The sequence below is a fragment of the Micromys minutus genome, assembly GCF_963924665.1.
Source record: "Micromys minutus genome assembly, chromosome: 6".
In the NCBI taxonomy this organism is placed as follows: Eukaryota; Metazoa; Chordata; class Mammalia; order Rodentia; family Muridae; genus Micromys; species Micromys minutus.
In genome coordinates, this window is record NC_137975.1 from 77,574,057 (window position 1) to 77,586,202 (window position 12,146).

Sequence of the window (12,146 nt, forward strand, 5' to 3'; positions counted from 1 at the left end):
TAACAAAAGTTCAGCGCTTTTGTAGACCTACCTTTACCTGCTTTAAGACACCATAACATGACTTGATGATTCTGCATCCACATGAGCATGAGTCACAGATTAGCACAGGTGTTCGACAGCATGAGAATGCCTCAGGATAGATGACTTATTCCTTGCAAATCATAAGACTGCGTAGAGTAGCACGAATGAGATCTTTAGCACTTTTGTAAGGTTGGATTCTGAAGATAGCACTCTGTACTGTTTTCGGTTGACTCCCTTTAGACTGACTTATGATCAATAAGAGGTGGCATCTTGCTAAGGGTCAAAAAGAAGCAAGGCCCATTCAGATTTGGCAAATCTGCTTTGCCTTCAGAAGTCTTCCAATTTTCAACAGACTTTTGATTGGTCTTATGCACTCTACCACTTTTCCTGTCAATAGTGTTTTAGGAAAGAACTTTGTTCTGGTTTAATAGTCTCCCAACAAAAGAGACCCCTATTCTCAACAACTCCCAAGATGTTTATCTACATTAGGGAATTGTATACAGAGTACTCAAGGGAAATCCATGTCTCATCTACTCCCCAAAAAGAACTGCTTCTCCCAAGACAACACCTTTGACCTGGTCAAAACTTCTCTGGGCGATACTAGATTGGCCATACTGCAAATATTGCTACATTTTACTTCCCAATGAGCCCAGTTTTTATATATTTACTTGTGTGTGTGTGTGTGTGTGTGTGTTTTATTGTATTATCACTTTTTATGTGATATTTAAATTATGTTCCAGTCACTTATATGGAGCTCTTATAAGTCAAGTGCAATTTTCTACGAAATTATGACTTTCAATAAGGTAATATACAAGATGTACAGTCACAGTTTTGATAAACAGGCTGCCATCTCTTCTTTTTTTTTTAAATGACTTTATTTTACAAAACAAAGATAAATGTACAGATTTTAAACATTTTTTGCTTAAAATTATACATTTTTGTCCGTACTTTTTTCAGATTTTAACATAATTTTTACGTAAAACTATATGAATATATTTTTTAGTCAGTACTTGATTTTTTTGAAGGTTTGATAGTATGCCTTGAAAACTTAATAGTTACAATGAGCTAAAGTACATGTAAAACAAAATGTAACATGGAAATAGTTAAAGTTTTCTTGTTTTGAAAATATTTTTTTGTTTTGTTTTGTTATCTTTATTTCTTGGATTTCATACAGTCTGTGAGTTGTTTCTGGGGGAGTGCAAGCCTCTGGGATGAGCATCCCACTATCAGTGACTGCATATTATGTCTGTTCTTTTGTGACTGGGTTAACTCACTCAAGATGATATTCTCTAGATGCAGCCATTTTCTTAAGAATAGGTTAAGTCATTGTTTCTGGTGGCTGAGTAGTATTCGATTGTGTAAATGTACCACAATTTTGTATCCATTCATCTTCTGAAGGACATCTGGGTTCTTTCCATCTTCTGGATAATATAAATAGAGCTGCTATGAACGTTGTGGTGCATATATATTTGTTGTGTATTAAAGTGTCTCTGGGGTATATGCACAGAAGTGGAATAGCTGGGTCTTCAGGTAGAACTATATTCAATTTTCTGAGGTATCGCCAGACAGAATTCCAGAGTGGTTGTATTAGCTTGCACCCCACCAACAGTGGAGAAGTGTTCCTCTTTCTCTACAGCCTCCCCAGCATCTTCTGTCATCTGAGATTTGGATCTTGGCCAATCTGACTGGTGTGAGGTGGAATCTCAGGGTTGTTTTGATTTGCATTTCCCTGATGGCTAAGGATGTCGAGCACTTCCTCAGATGTTCCTCGGCCATTCGGTGTTCCTCAACTGAAAAAGTTTTGTTTAGCTCTGTACCTCATTTTTTAATAGGGTTATTTGATTCTCTGGTGTCTAGCTTTTTGAGTTCCTTGTACACCTTGGACATTAGTCCTCTATCTGATGTGGTGTTGGTAAAGATCTTTTCCCATTCTATTGGTTGCCATTATGTTTTTTTGACGATGTCCTTAGCCTTACAGAATTTTGCAATCTCATTAAGTCCTGTTTGTTAATCTTTGACCTTAGAGCTTGAGCCATTGGTGTTTTGTTCAGGAAATTTTCTCCTGTGCCTATGTGTTCTAAGGTTTTCCCTACTTTCTCATCTAATAGTTTCAGTGTATCTGGTTTAATGTGGAGATCTTTGATCCACTTACACTTGAGCTTTGTACAAGGAGATAAGAAAGGGTCTATTTTCATTCTTTAGCATACTGAGTGCCAGTTGGACTAGCACCATTTGTTGAAGAGGCTGTTTTTTTTTTCATTGAATGTTTACTGCTCCTTTGTCAAATATAAGGTGACCATATACATGAAGGCTCATTTCTGGATCTTCTATTCTATTCCATTGATCCACATGCCTATTTCTGTACCAGTACCATGCAGTTTTCAACAAAATTGCCTTGTAATATAGCTTGAGGTCAGTAATAGTGATTCCCGCAGATGTTTTTTTTTGTTGTTGAGGATGGATTTCGCTATTCTAGCTCTTTTGTTATTTCAGATGAAATTGCACGTTGATCTTTCCAATTCCATGAAGAACTGGGTAAAAATTTTGATGGGGATTGCATTGAATCTGTAGATTGCTTTTGGTAGGATGGCCATTTTTAAGATATTGATTTTTCCAATCCATGAGCATGGGAGATCTTTCCATTTTCTGAGATCCTCCTCTATTTCTTTCTTTAGAGGTTTGAAGTTCTTGTCATACAGGTCCTTCACTTGCTTTGTTTGAGTCATACCAATGTATTTCATAGTTTTTGTGATGATTTTGAAGGGTACCTTTTCTTTAATTTCTTTCTCCACATGTTTTTCCTTTGAGTATAGGAAGGCTACTGATTTGTTTGAGTTAATTTTGTATCCAGGCACTTTGCTGAACTTGTTTATCAGCTTTAGGAGTTCTCTGTTGGAATTTTTGGGGTTACTCAAGTACACTATCTTGTCATCGGCAAAGAGTGATGTTTTTATCTCTTTCATTCCAATTTGTATCCCCTTGATCTCCTTTTGCTGTCTAATTGCTCCAGCCAGGACTTCCAGTACTATGTTGAATAGGTAGGGGGAGAGTGGGCAGCCTTGTCGAGTCCCTGATTTTAGTGGGATTGCTTTGTTTCTCGCCATTAAGTTTGATGTTGGCTGTTGGTTTGCTGTATATTGCTTTTATTATGTTTAAGTATGGGCCTTGGATTCCTGTTCTTTCCAGGACTTTTAACATGAAGGGGTGTTGGATTTTGTCGAATGCTATCTCAGGGTCTAGTGAGATGACCATGTGATTTTGGTCTTTGAGTTTGTTTATATGGTGGATTATGTTGATGGATTTCCTTATGTTAAACCATCCCTGCATCCCAGGGATGAGGCCTACTTGGTCATGGTGAATGATCATTTTGATGTGTTCTTGGATTCCGTTTGCAAGGATTTTGTTGAGTATTTTTGCATCAATGTTCATAAGTGAGATTGGTCTGAAGTTCTCTTTCCTTGTAGGGTCTTTGTGTGGTTTAGGTACAAAAGTTATTGTAGCCTCAAAAAATGAGTTGGGTAATATTCCATCTGATTCTATCTTTTAGAATAGTTTTGGCGAGTATTGGTGTTATATCTCAATAAATGTCTGATAAAATTCTGCAGCAAACCTGTCTGGAACTGGGTTTTTTTTTGGTTAGGAGGCTTTTGATGATTTCTACTTCTTTAGGTGTTAGAGGTTTATTTAGATGGTTTACGTGGTCCTGGTTTAACTTTGGGTCCTTGTATCTGTCTAGGAATTCGTCCATTCCTTCCAGATTTTCCAATTTTGTGGAGTATAAGTTTTTGTAGTAGGATCTGAGGATTTTTTGAATTTCCTCAGTTTTAGTTGTTATTTCTCCCCTTTCCTTTCTGATTTTGTTAATTTGGATACTCTCTCTTTGCCCTCTAGTTATATGGCTAGGGGTTTATCAATCTTGTTGATTTTCTCAAAGAACCAACTCTTGGTTTTGTTGATTTTTTCAATGGTTCTTTTTGTTTCTATTTGGTCTATTTCTGCCCTAATTTTGATTATTTTTTGCCGTCTACTCTTTTTGGGCATATCTGCTTCCTTTTGTTCTAGGGCTTTTAGCTGTGCTGTCAGGTTACTGATGTGAGCTCTCTCCAGTTTCTTTTTGGAAGCATGCAGGGCTATGAGTTTTCCTCTCAATACTGCTTTCATTGCATCCCATAGTTTAGGGTATGTTGTGTTTTTGTTTTCGTTGATTGTAGAAAATCCTTAAATTCTTTCTTTATTTCTTCTTTGACCCTGCTATCGTTTAACAGAGTGTTGTTTAGTTTCCATGTGTATGTGGGCTTTTTGTTGTCTTTGTTGTTGTTAATGACCAGCTGTAGACCATGGTGATCTGAGAGAATGCATGGGAGTATTTCAATTTTCTTATATCGATTGAGGCTCATTCTGTGTCCAATTTTGTGGTCAATTTTCGAGAAGGTGCCATGGGGTGGTGAGAAGAAGTTATATTCTTTTACTTTAGGATAGTATGTTCTGTATATATCTATTAATTCTAGTTGGTTCAAAGTCTCTGCTAGTTTTGCAGTGTCCTTGTTCATTTTCTGTTTCCCTGATCTGTCCATTGGTGAGAGTGGGGTATTAAAGTCTCTCACTATTATTGTGTGGGGTGAAATGTATTTTTTGAGCTTTAGTAAGGTTTCTTTTATGAATGTGGGTGCTTTTTTATTTGGAGCATATATGTTAACGATTGAGAGTTCCTCCTGGCAGATTTCTCCGGTAATGAGTAAAAAGTGTCCTTCCTTATCTTTTTTGATAACTTTTGGTTGGAAGTTTACTTTATTCAATATAAGAATAGCCACTCCAGCTTGCTTCTTGGAGCTGTTTGCTTGGAAGTTTTTTTCCCACCCTTTTACTCTGAGATAGTGTCTGTCTCTGTCTCTGAGATGAGTTTACTATATGCAGCAAAAGGCTTTATTTTGTTTAAGTATCCAGTCTGATAGTCTATGTCTCTTTATTGGGGAGTTGAAACCATTCCTGGTAATAGATATCAAGGAATAGTTGTTTATGTTTCCTGCCATTATGGCTTTTTTTGGGTTGAGTTGTGTCCGTGTTTTTTTCTTCTTTTAGTTTTCTTGTTTAGGAGTTTTCTTGTTTTTACTAGGCTGTATTTTCCCTCATTGTATTGGGTTTTCCACCTATAATTCGTTGTAGTGCTGGGTTTGTGGTCAGAAATAGTGTGAATTTTGATTTGTCTTGAAATATCTTCCTCTCTCCATCAATGGTGATTGATAGTTTTGCTAGGTATAGCAGCTTGGGCTGGCACTTGTGCTCTCTTAAGGAGTGCATGATGTCTGTCCAGGCTCTTCTAGCTTTCATAGTCTCTGTTGAGAAATCGGGTGTGAGTCTGATTGGTCTGCCTTTATATGTTACCTGACCTTTTTCCCTTACTGCTTTTAGTATTCTTTCTTTGCTTTGGGCACTTGATGTTTTTACTATTATGTGTCGGGAGGTATTTCTTTTCTGGTCCAACCTATTTGGAGTTCTGAAGGCTTCTTTTATGCTCGTGGTCATCTCATTCTTGAGGGTAGGGAAGTTTTCTTCTATGATTTTTTGAAGATATTTACTGTGCCTCTTAGTTGATACTCTTCTCCCTCTTCTATTTCTATTATCCTTAGGTTCGGTCTTCTCATTGTGTCCTGGATTTCCTGGACATTTTGGGTTAGGATCTTTTTGTTTTTTGTATCTTCTCTGGCTGTTTTGTCTATGTTTGCAATGTTGCCTTCTGCCCCCAAGATTCTCTCTTTGATCTCTTGTAATCTATTGGAAATGCTTGCTTCTGTGACTCCTGATTTCTTTTTTTGTTGTTTTGACTCTAGGGTTATCTTTTTTAGCGTTTTCTTCATTGTGTCAATTTCTGTTTTTATTTCCCTCTTCCATTTCTTTATTTCTTTGGTTCTGTTTTCCTCTATTTCTTTGAGTTCTTTGAGTGTTTTTCTTGTTTCTTCTTTAAAAGCTTCTGAATCTTTTTGCTTTTCCTCTTTTTCTTGTTTAAGTATCTCTATCAGCATCTTGAGGTATGATTTCAGGTCTGTGCCTTCTTTTTTGGAGTGTTTGGAATTCCGCTGTTTGCTGTTATGGGAGAGCTGGGTTCTGGTGTTGCTAGATTGTCTTGGTTTCCTTGGGATATACCCTTTCTCTTTCCTCTTGTCATTTTGTTGTCAGTGATATGTTCTTGCCTTTCCCTTGTATCTGGTCTGTGTCCCTGGTTCTCTACTGGTCCAGGTTTCAGATGTGCCGAGCCCTGTTCTATGCCTCAGAGTCGTCAATTGTGAACAGAAGTTCCAACGTTCTGTTTCTGTTTGCTGGATTAGGCACGGCAGGGCAGACAAGGCAGGGTGTGCACTTTCCGTGTGCACTCTGCAGAGATCTCTCTGCTCCCCAGCAGCCCAGGTCTCCCACCCACCAGTTGCTCAGCCTCTACGAGCTGCCGTTCTGGGTGGCAGATGCGCCATGTTCTGCTCTGTGTCCGGAAGTTGCCTCCGGGTGGAAACAGATGTTCTAATTTTCTGTTCCCAATCGCTGGATTGGGCAAGCCAGGGCAGGGCAATGCAGGGCAGGGCAAGGTAGAGTATGCATTTTCCTTGTGCACTCTGCAGAGATCTCTCTGCTCCCAGTCAGCCCAGGTCTCCCACCCACCAGTTGCTCAGCCTCTACGAACCTGCTGCCATCTCTTCTAACCAAGTAAATGTATTTTTAATAATTGCAGGAGATGAGATCTAAAACTACCTGATAAAAGTCAAAGGATTGATACCTGACATGTCTAAACAGGTGTCTTCTACTTGAATCTTAATGCAGTCAAAATGAAGAATCTTTCTTCAAAATTACTTATCTATAGGGTTGGTGGAAAATTAAATTATCTTCTCTCTTTTTTGTCTTCTGAAAGTCTCCTGTGTGTGTGGATTATTTCTTTTTCTACACTTTTGCTATTATACTCTTGCAGTGAATTTCCTTTCTAGATTGTGTAAACTTCACAATGTATCTATTACAAACATATTTATTTGTGCCAATGCTCTGTTGCTGTCTCTCCATCTGACACACATGTATACAGTTTATTCTAACATTAAGATAACATTGATAATGTATTGTTAGTTAAATGTGATATTTTCTCAAAAAGGCTTAACCTAAATATCCATTTTTTATTGAGGCTGCCTAGAACATTTATGCAAATGATAAACATTTTAAAAAGTAAAACATAAGTGGTTGATCAGTAGTTTACAAAAACAAAAGGAATGTTGTATAAAACATTGATTTTTTTGGAGACTCACCAGAGCATACAGGGAAAAGTAACGATGGAGCAGTCTGGAACAGGATCATTCCCGTCTCCATCCGTGTCCTGGAGATAAGGCTGTGCTAAAGCCCTCAATACCCAAATCCTGACCAAAGAGCGCTGGTCTTTCAGGAGTGCTTTCATACCTAATCCTATATGTGAGATCCCAATTTCTCTCCAATAACTTTTGAGGAAAGGACTGGCCAAAACACAAAAGGCACAGGAGCCACAGAGCAGGAACACTGCCTACTTTGTTCTTTGAGGGAAAATAATGCTTCTGCCTAAATGTCGAAAATATCCTACAAAGTAAGAGAACTTCAGAATAACTTATCTTATAATATTGATGCAAATATACTGAACAAAATTCTCACAAACTGAATCCAAAAGCACATCCAAAAATCATTTACTGTGTATACTTAGGCTTCTTCCCAGGCATGCAGGAATTGTTCAATATTCAGAAATCCATCATCATTATCTACTATCAAAACAAATTAAAAAAAAATAACATGATCAATTCATTAGATGCTGAGAAAGCATTTCACAAAATTTAACATTGCTTGATGATAAACATCAGGAATTTAAGGCCTGTACCTAAATATAGGAAAAATAATATACAGCAAACAAGTTGCCAATATCAAGTAAAATGGAAAATTGAAGCAATTCCACTAAAATCATGGACTAGACAAGGCTACACATTCTCTCCCAGCCTATCCAATATAGTACTTTAAGTCCTATACAGATCAATTAGACAATGAAAGTAAGAAGTCAAATATTATTATTGTTTACACATATGTTAGCATCATTAAGTGACCCCAAAATTATACCAGAGGACCTTAAACCTGGTAAACAAATTCTGCAAAGTGACAAGATATAAAATTAAACCATACTAATCAATAGCCTTCTTGTACTCAAAGTATAAACAGGCTGAGAAAGAAATTAGGGAATTGACACACTTCCAAATACTTACAAATAATATAATATACCTTGGTGTGACTAATCAAGCAAGTGAAGGCTCTGCATGACAATAACTTCAACACTCTGAAGAAAGACATTGAAGAGGAGCACAGAAGATGAAAAGATCCCCCATGCTCATGGATTGGCAAAATTAATGCATTAAAAATTGCCATCTAGCTGAAAGCAATCTACAGATTTAATGCAGTTCACAACAAAATTCCAACTCAATTCTTCATAGAATTAGAAAAAGCAAATTGCAAATACATTCAAAATAACAAAAAAATCCAGGATAGCAAAACTATTATAAACTACATAAGAACTTCTGGGAAAATCAACATCCCAGACCTCAAGATGTACTATAGAACAATAGTGATATAAAACACAAATAAAAGCAAAATATCACATTTGTACCAAGACAAAGGAAGCCAACACTATATAAAAGAGAGCATTTTATGCAAACTGTGCTAATCTGACTCACCACCTGCATGTAGAAAAGTGCATATTAACCCATTTTTATCTTCTAAATAGTCCATATCCTAATAGATCAAGAACGTCCATATAAAACAAAAATAAAATACTAAATCTAATACAAGAGAAAGTGGGAAAGAGCCCCAAATACATTTGGTATAGAGAAAAATATTTAAAAGAACACAAATGGCTCAGGCTCTATGAGAAACAATTGATAAATGGGAACTGATGAAGCTGAAAAGCTTCTGTAAGGTAAAGGACACTTCACTGGGACAAAATGGTAATCAATAGATTGGGAAAACTGTTTCCCTGTTATGTTCTATTCTACATGTACTTTATGCTATGGTAATTAGTAAGATTTCAATGCATACTATCAAACCTCTAAAAGAATCAAGTACTGACAAAAATACATTCATATAGTGTTATGCCAAAATGCTCTTAAAAATCTGTACATGTATCTCTCTTTTTAAAATAAAGTTGTAAGAAATAAAAAGATCTTTACCAACCATACATAAGATAGAGGGCTAATAAAATATAAAAAGAACTCAAGAAGTTCAATTCCAGAAAACATGATAACCCTGAATACCTCAGAAAAAAACTCACAGGCCATACAAAGCTCAAGAAAAACAAAGGCCAAAAAATGAAAGCATCAGTCTTTCTTAGGAAAAAAAGTATAGCACCCACTTAGAGAGTTGTACACCTGGACCTTAAATCATTAATAATCTAAGAGGTAAGAATATAGCCTTGTGGCATTTTTTGGTATTCAAAGATCATTATGCTTAATCTATACTGACCAAGAAAACTGACTGTGTCCATGTTACATTCTGTGCTACTTGTACTGTATGCTTATGCTAACTAGAGGGATTTCAATGCATGTTATCAAACCACTAAAAGAATTAGTTACTGACAAAAAATATTTATAAACTGTCATGCCAGCCGGCTTCCTGTGAGTGCAGAACAGGAACTCAGGCCATCTGCCACCAGGAGCAGTGGAGGTCCAAGGACACAGACCTGGTGAGAAGGCGCTCTGAATAGCTAGAAAGTAGAGAGTTCTGTGCTGACCAGTCAGAAAGTGTGACATTCCGATTGGTTCAGGGGAGCAGGAACCCTGCATTAGGGTGTTTGTTTCCAACTGGTGGCCCATGCTTTGAGAACAGGTGCTCAGGCCATCTGCAACAAGGAACAGCAGAGATCCAGGGACACAGTCCAGAAACAAGGCAGAGCCAAGAACCAATCACTGACAACAAGACCACATATAATTACAGACAACAAGATGGCAATAGGAAAGCAAAGGAACGTACCCCAGGGAAACCAAGACAACCTGGCAACACCAGAACCCAGCTCTACCATCACAGCAAACAGCAGAAAGCCAAACACTCCAGAAAAAGAAGACTCAGACCCGAAACATACCTCAAGATGATGATAGAGATCCTTAAACAAGAACGGGAGGAGAAGCATAAAGAAATAGAAGCTTTTAAATGAGAAACAAGAAAACACTCAATGAACTAGAGGAAAACAGAACCAAAGAGAGGAAGGAATAGAAGAAGAATTTAAAATAGAAATGGAAACAATAAAGAAAACACTCAAAGAGACAATTCTAGAGGTAAAAAACCTAAAAAAAGAAATCAGGAGACACAGATGCAAGCATCTCCAACAGAATAAAAGTGATGGAAGAGAGAATCTTGGGGGCGGAAGACAACACTGAAAACAGAGACAAAACAGTCAGAGAAGATGCAAAAACTAAAAATTTCCTAATGCAAAATGTCCAGGAGATCTAGGACACAATGAGAAGAACAAACCTAAGGATAATAGGAATAGAAGAGGGCGAGGAATATCAACTAAGAGGCACAGTAAATATTTTCAACAAAATCGTGGAAGAAAACTTTCATACCCTTAAGAATGAGATGACCATGGGAATAAAAGATGCCTACAGAACTTCAAATATTGTGGACCAAAAAAGAAATTCCTCTGAACAAATAATAGTAAAAATGCCAACTACCCAAAGCAAACAAGAATACTAATAGTAGTAAGGGAAAAAGGACCTGTAACATATAAAGGCAGATAAATCAGAATCACACCCAATATCTCAAAAGAGACTATGAAAGCTAGAAGATCCCGGAGACATCATGCAGATGCTAAGAGAAAACAAGTGTCAGCACAAGCTGCTATAACTAGTAAAACTCTCAATCACCATAGATGGAGAGACCAAGATATTCCAAGACAAAACTAAATTTACACAATATCTGACCACAATCCCAGCACTACAATGAATTATAGGTGAGAAATCAAATAAAAGGAGTGAAACTACATTATAGTAAAAACAAGAAAATTCCTAAGCAAGAAAACCAAAAGAAGAAAGACACACAGGCAAAATTCTACGTCCAAAAGCAAAAATAGCAGGAAACAGCAAGCACTATTCCTTGATATCTATTAACATGAATTGACTGAACTCCCCAATAAAAAGATATAAACAAAACCCAGCATTTTGCTGCATACAAGAAACTCATCTAAGAGGCAAAGATAGATACTCTCTCAGAGTAAAAATTTGGAAAAAAAAACTTCTAAGAAAACAGCTTCAAGAAGCAAACTGGACTGGCCATTCTCTTATCAAATAAAGTAGATTTTCAACTTTGTCAAAAATGATAAGGAAAGGCACTTTTTACACATTACAGGGAAAAATTATCAGGAGGAATTCTCAATCCTTAACAAATATTCTCCAAATAAAGAGCACCCATATTCACAAAAGAAACCCTACTAAAGCTCAAAAAATACATTGCACCCCACACAATAATAGTGGGAGACTTCAACACCCCACTCTCACCAATAAACAGATCATGGAAACAGAAACTGAACAAGGATACATTAAAAGTAGCAGAGGTTATGAACCAATAGGAATTAAAAGATATCTACAGAACATGTCATCTTAAAACAAAAGAATACACCTTCTTCTCAGCACCTCATGGCACCTTCTCCAAAATTGAAGATATGATTGGTCAAAAACAAGCCTCAATAGATATAAGAAGATTGAAATACTACCATGCATTCTATCAGATCACCATGGTGTAAGGCTTGTCTTTAATGACAACAAGGGCATCAAAAAGCCCATATACACATGGAAACTAAACAATCCTCTATTAAACAATAGCAGGGTCAAAGGAAAAATAAAGAAAGAAATTAAGGATTTCTAGAACTTAATGAAAATGAAAACACAACATACCCAAACCTATGGGATGCAATGAAAGCAGTACTAAGAGGAAAACTCATAGCTCTGAGTGCTTCCAAAAAGAAACTAGAGAGAGCATACATTAGCAACTTGACAACACAGTTGAAAGATCTACAACGAAAAGAAGCAGATACACCCAAGAGTAAGAAATAATCAAACTTAGTGCAGAAATTAACCAAGTAGAAGCAAAAAAAAAAAAAA